We start from the raw sequence: 7420 nt of genomic DNA, 5'->3' as shown, positions 1-7420 counted from the left end.
TAGGTGTTCAGAATGGTTTGATCCCTATTCAGCTGAATTCCTGAGACCAGACGAAATCTAGGTCTCCTACTCCTCCGCCATCTTGCTCCGCCTCTTCTATCACTGTATATTGATCTTCTTTGTCTCATAACAATTTTTGGCTGGTATTCTATTGTGTCTAACATAAGTACATATATCTTTGCTTTCTTTAGGTTTCCGTTTGCATAAAGTATCTTTTTCCATCTCATCACTTTCATTTGTGTGTCCTTAAAGCTGAAGTGAGACCCTTTTAGGCAGCATATAGTTGTCTTGGTTTTTTATCCATTCATCTGATCTGCATCTTTTTTTCCCCTAAAGATTTTATGTATTCATTTATTTACTTACTTGCTTATTTAGCACAAGAGTTGGGGGAGGAGTAGAGGGAGAGGGAGACAGAGAATCCCAAGCAGACTCGACACTGAGTGCAGAGCCTGATGCAGGGCTCACTCTTATGATGCTAAGATCATGACCTGAGCCAAAATCAAGAGTCAGATGCATAATTGAATGAGCCACCCAGGTGCCTCATGCTCTACATCTTTTGAGTGGGGAATTTAGTCCATTTAAGTTTAAAATAATTATTGATAAGTATGGACTTTTTTTAAGTTATTTATTTATTTTAGAGAGAGAGAGAAAGCACGAGCAGGGGGGAGGGGCAGAGGGAGAGGGAGAAGCAGATTCCCCACTGAGCAGGGAGCCCGACGTGGGGCTTGATCCCAGGACCCTGGGATCAGGACCTGAGCTGAAGGCAGATGCTTAGCCGACTGAGCCACCCAGGCGCCCCCAAGTATGGACTTTCTATTGCCATTTTAAAAAATGTTTCTGGCTGTTTTGTAATTATTTTGTTTCATTTTCTTCTCTTGCTCTGTGATTTGATGATTTTGTAGTTATATGCTTAGATTTCTTTCTCTTTACATTTTATCTATTATAGGTTTTTGCTTTGTGATTACCATGAGGCTGACATAAAATGCTGTGTTTTTATTGATGTGGTTTTGGAATATAGATGAGGTTCAGTGGAGTGGAGTCTGGAGCCAAAAACCAAGAAAGAATTCTTGAGATGTCTTTGGTGCAAAATGGTGGTTTATTAAAGCTTGGGGACAGGACCCGTGGGCAGAAAGAGCTGCTGCACTGAGTTTGTGAGGGGTGCCTGATTATATACTATGGGGTTGGGGGAGGTAAGGAAAAAGGGAGGTTTCCAAAGAACTTTCATATGCTAAAGAACACTCACAGGATAGAAGTCCTCCCCATTGTCAAATTAAGGTTGTTTACCCCTCTAGTAAGGCATTAACAGTAAGATAGTTGGGAGCTTTCTGGAGGAACATTACACTCTGCCCACTTCAAGTATCTGTTGATGGGCTGCAGGTTATAAAGACATTTTATTGTATTTACATTCCCTTAGGGAAGCTATTGCTAAGGCTTTTATAAGTAAACTGAGGGAGATTCAGGTCTTGCAGGAATGTGATCTCTATAAGTTAACTATTTTTCCTTTAGGGCAGCCAGAAGTGCCTGGGGGCAAGAGTGTTGTGTGGTGCCAGCTTCTGCTTCATCTCCAGCTTGCCTTCTGTTCCCTCATCATTTATAACAGTCTATTTTAAGCTGATAAAAACTTAACTTTAAAGGCATACTGAAGCTCTACATTTTTACATTCCTCACATTTTGTGTTTTTGATGTCACATTTACATCTTTTTACCTTGTTTAACCATTAACAAATTATTGTAGCTAGAGTTATTTTTAATGCTTTTATCTTTTAACCTTTATACCTGAGTTACAAGTGATTTACCCATCATCATGATATTATTGCACTATTCTGAATTTAGCTGTATATTTTCCTCTACCAGTGAGATTTATTCTGTCATATGTTTACCTGTTACTAATATTCTTCCTTCAGCTTGAAAAACTCCCTTAAACATTTCTTCTAAGTCTAGTCTAGTGATGACGAACTCCTTCAGCTTCTAGAAAACTCTTTATCTCTCCTTCAATTCTGAATGATAACTTTCCCAAGTAGAATATTCTTGGTTGGCAGTTTTTTCCTTTCAGCACTTTGAATATGTCATGCCACGTCTTTTTGCCCTGTAAAATTTCTCCAGAAAGACCTGATGAAAGTCTTATGGAAGTTCCCTGTACATAAGTTTTTTTTTTTCCTCTCTTTCTGATTTTAATATTCTTTCCTTATCTTTAATGTTTGACAATTTGAATATAACATGTATTGGTATGGGTCTCTAGATTTATCTTGTTGAATTCTGTGGGCTTTCTAGATCTGGATATCTGTTTCATTCCCCAGGTTAGGAACAATTTCAGTCATTATTTGTTTAAATAAATTTTCTGCTCCTTTCTCTTATTTCTTCTTTGTCTTAGATCCCTACAATGTAAATATTGTTCCTCTTGATGTCCCATATGTCCCTTAAGCTATTTTCTCCCTTTTTAAAAAAATTCTTCCTTTTTGCTGCTCTGACTGGATGAATTCTACTGCCCTGTATCCAGGTTCTCTGAGTCTTTTTTCTGCTTTATCTAACTTGATGTTGGGTCCTTCTATTTAATTTTTCTGTTCAATTATTGTATACTTCAGCTGGTGCTCTCTTATATTTTGTGTTTGTTGAAATTCTTACTTTTTCATGCATCATTCTCCTGAGCTCCATAAGCATCTCTTTATGACAGTTATTTGAACTCTATCAGATAAATCACTGTCTCCATTTCATTAAGGTCTATTTCTATAGTTTTAGCTTGTTCTTCTGTTTGAAATATATTCCTTTGTTTATTCATTTTCCTTGAATCTCTGTGTTGGTTTCTGCACATTAGATAAGTTAGTCACCTCTCCCAGTTTTGAGGAACAATCCTGTGCATAAGATGAATTTTATTGTTTAGCTGTGTCTGAGCTCTTGGTTGTCTCTCAATTTTGTGTGATTGTCCAAGTTGCCTTCTTTGTTCTGTGGCTCACAGTAGTTAACAATGTACCAAGACTGTCAGTGCCCCAAAGGAGAGGATCATAATCAACCCCTAGATGAAACCTGTTTGGCAGCAAGACCCTCAGGCAGCAGCTGGGCAAGTATGTGTTTGGGTGCCTTCCATGGAGAAACTGGGAGATGAGCTTTTTTTCCTGCTCTCCCTGTGCTGGACCCTGGGGAATAGCCATGGGGTGGGGGTGGGGGAGTGCAAGGAATGTTCCTGCATCCATTAAGAACTGCTTCCTTGTTTGCTACCATCCTGGGGGACTTGTGAATGCAACCCCTGGGGGAACAATCAGTTAAGAACTATTTCTTTGTTTGCTGCAGTCATGTATGAATCCTCATGAATTTAAGTCCTACTTGCTATCAAAGCCAGATGATCTAGGCATCTGTCTCTTGGTTGGCAGCCCCAACAGCTGGGGTACCAGACATGTGTACAAGTTCCTTCCCTGGAAAAACTGGTTACTTGGAGTAGGTTAGAGGAAGAGGTCAATGGAAATATCCACAGGCTTCCCTGGTCTGGAGAGAGGTCCACACAGTCATCCTCTATATAAATGTTAAATTAGAAGTCTGACCCTCAGCAGTAGCTTTTAAGGTACACAAATAGACCTCTTTCACGGAAAGATGAAGGTGGGCATTTTTTGCCCACTGTCTCTGTGCTGAGCCCTGGGGGCATAGCCGCAGTGAGTTCTTGCAAGCCCCTTAAGAACTATTTCTTTGTTTGCTATAGTCTTGTTGGTCCTTCTGGATGTAAACCTCATTGGTTTTCAGAGTTAGTTATTTGGGGGCCTGTCCCTCAGTTGGAAGTCTTAAAACTTGGGGCACCAGATTTGGGATCCAAACATTTTGCTCCTCAGGTTGTGTCGACCTCAGAGAGTCGGACACCTGGGGTGGCGAAGGGACTGAGAAAAAGAGATGACAGTATAGCGAGGCACAGGGGACCCCGAGCTAACAGCCCGAGGTGCCGAGGTTTATTTCCCATACCCTTATATACCTTCTACGGCGATATAGAACTATAATGGTTTACAGCAGGGACATAGTAAGACATATTCCTCCGTGTATACAGGATTAGTATACTGTAGGGAAGAATCTTTAAAACAGAATAAAGGAACAGAGAGGGGAGTGCGCAGTGTGCTGTTTACAGCTGGCTTCCTATCTACTAAACATCTTCTTGTTTTAGTACTTTTTAGAACTGACCACACACATTCCAAGGGCATTTCACTCTGATCCTTTCCGGTTATTTTTAACCTTGCAATCTCGAGTTTTCTCAGAGATCTCGGAGTCTGAGTGAACATGCACCAGTGGTTGTTGTGGTGTTCCATTTCCCACAAGGTTGAAGCTAGGAGTTGAGAGTTCCCTCATGATTGTTTGGCTCTATGCTAGGAGTGAATTTATGACAAAAGTGTGTCTCAGCCTTTCCTACCCATTTCAGGGTAGATGATGTGGGTTTTTTCTTGTTTGCCTGATACATAGGATTCACTCAACTAGTCTCTGAATTTCTTTCAGGGGGACTTGCTCCATGTATAGCTGTAGATTCAGTTGTGTGCTTAGGAAGAAGTTAATTCACAAGATTCCTATATTGCCATCTTGGATCAAAACTCCAAGAAGTTCTTGTCTCCTTTTTTTGATGACTTTATTTTTTTTTAGGCAGTTTCAGTTTTACAAGAAAATCAAGAGAAAGGTACAGAGATTTATCATATACCTCTTGCCCCCATGCATGTATAGCCTCTCCTATTATCAACATCACTCACCAAAATGTTACCTATTTTACCAAGGATGAACATATATTGACATATCATAATCACCAAAGTCCACAAATCACCAAAACCCATAAAGAGTGAACTTTAGGGTTCTTTCTTGATATGGTATATTCTGTGAGTTTGGACAAATGTAATAACATATATCCATCATTGTAACATCATACAGAATATTTTCACTGTCCTAAAAATATTCTGTGCTCTGCATGTTTATCCCCCCACCACAATGCCTCCATAGTTTTGCCTTTTCTAGAATGTCATATTGTTGGAATCATATTATATGTAACCTCTTCAGGTTGACATCTCATTTAGTAATATGCACTTAAGTTTGCACCAGGTCTTTTCATGGCTTGATAGGTCCTTTCTTTTTAGCTCTGAAAAACATTCCATTGTCTGTTTTATACATTCACCTACAGAAGCCATGTAGGACATCTTGGTTGCTTCCCAAACTTCCTCTTTATACAAGAAGATATTTCCAAGGATTGTTTTCATTACAAAATGAGTTATTTGTGGTTCCTTTGTTTCTTTTAATTTTATAAAATTTTTGTTGTGGTTAGACCCCTACTATAAATTCTGAAAGTTTAAAGAGTTTCTCTTCTACAAGTATTATTCCACTGAAGGTCTATTCTTTTTCTTTTGAAAAGGCACCACAACTCAGAAAAATATTTCTTTTCAAAAATAATTTTTATTCAATATATCACACTGAGGTTCTATGCTTTTGACAGAATCCAAGAGACTGTGTGTGTGTATATATATGTTTGTGTATACACAGATATGTCTATTTTGGAAACTACTAGGAGCTTTCAGGAAATGTTAGTTTGAAGAGGTAAATGAATAACTACAGAAACAATTCAAATTTGATAAATTGTTCAGAAAACAAATTAACTACTCACCATATTATTGAATTTCTGTTCCAAGGAACAGAGAAGGTCCTCATTCTCCAGAAGCTTAATATCTACCAGGGAAGGGAGATAGGTAGACAACCTATGTAATTTTAAATATGAAAATGAACAAAAAATAAGGGCAGGATAATATGATAGGAAGTGTCTAGGGATTAGGGTTCAGAAGCCAACTTAGATGGGGTAAGAGAAGGTCTAAGGAATTCAGCAGAGATTTTTTTTTAAGATTTATTTCAGAGAGGGGAGCCTGGGTGGCTTAGTTGTTAAGTGTCTGCCTTCGGCTCAGGTCATGATCCCAGGGTCCTGGGATCGAGCCCCACATCGGGCTCCCTGCTCCACGGGAAGCCTGCTTCTCCCTCTTCCTCTCCCTGCTTGTGTTCCCTCTCTCGTTGTGTCTCTCTCTGTCAAATAAATAAATAAAATCTTTGAAAAAAAAAGATTTATTTCAGAGAGAGAGCGTGTGTGGGTGTGCATGTGCATGCAGAGCAGAAAGGCAGAGGAAGAGAGAGAGAATCCTCAAGCAGACTCCCCGCTGAGTGCAGAGCCTGAGATAGGGCTCAATTCTAGGACCCTGAGATCATGACCTGAGCTGAAATCAAAAATCAGCTGCTTAACTGACTAAGCTACTCAGGAGATAAAGTACTATAGGGCAAGGGGTAAGATGCTGTAGGGCAAGGAGATAAAGTACTGTAGGGCAAGGGGCTAAGATACTGTAGGGCAAGGAGTAAGATACTGTAGGGCAAGGGGTAAGATACTGTAGGGCAAGGAGATAAAGTACTGTAGGGCAAGGGGTAAGATGCTGTAGGGCAAGGAGTAAGATGCTGTAGGGCAAGGGGTAAGATACTGTAGGGCAAGGGCTAAGATGCTGTAGGGCAAGAGGTAAGATACTGTAGGGTAAGGGGTAAGATACTGTAGGGAAAGGGGTAAGATACTGTAGGGCAAGGAGATAAAGTACTGTAGGGTAAGGGGTAAGATACTGTAGGGAAAGGGGTAAGATACTGTAGGGCAAGGAGTAAGATACTGTAGGGCAAGGGGTAAGATACTGTAGGGCAAGGAGCTAAGATACTGTAGGGCAAGGAGCTAAGATGCTGTAGGGCAAGGAGACAAGATATGGTGAGTAGGAAGGTATTGTCTATAAGTACAAATACGTAAATGCAAGTTAGCCACACGCTCTTGTTAGAAAGGTGTTTTACTGTTGTAGACTTCAGAAAATATTCTCCAGCTAAAATCAACCAAAGATTACTTTAAAATGGGATAACATAATGATCTCTGGATTAAAAGATCAAGAGAGAAAGAGTTCAAGTTGCTGAGAGAAAGAATAAAGTGGACTGGAAACTAAGGAAATTTGATTCCTGTCAGATTTCAGCTTCTAATTGGCTCTGTGGCCTGGGGTGAGCCACTGAAACTCTCTAACCCACACTTTATCATAAAATAAGATCTCTGAAGTTTCTCTGAGTGTTTAAACTCTAGGCCTCTCTAGTAAAGAAATAATTCTCATTCCCGCCTGGTGGGAATTACAATGCCATGTCCCCTAGGGCATTTTTCCCTCTTGTACTAAGACTGGGCAGCAATCCTTTTGTAACCAAACTAACCTGAGTTCACTCCTTGGTGAGTTACTGTCAGGGAGTAAAAATTCCTGTCCCCTCAAAGATCCTTCTAGCTGAACTAAGAATCAAATTGACATGAGACAGATTAGTAGGAGAAAATCAAATTGTATAGATTTGTATCAATTGTATTCCTGTATATATAGGGAATCTGCACAGACATGGAAATTCCAAAGACAGGCGAAATGAGGTACATATGTCAT

The sequence above is a fragment of the Zalophus californianus genome, chromosome 3, assembly GCF_009762305.2.
Source record: "Zalophus californianus isolate mZalCal1 chromosome 3, mZalCal1.pri.v2, whole genome shotgun sequence".
Taxonomy (NCBI): Eukaryota; Metazoa; Chordata; class Mammalia; order Carnivora; family Otariidae; genus Zalophus; species Zalophus californianus.
This window is presented reverse-complemented; position numbering follows the sequence as displayed.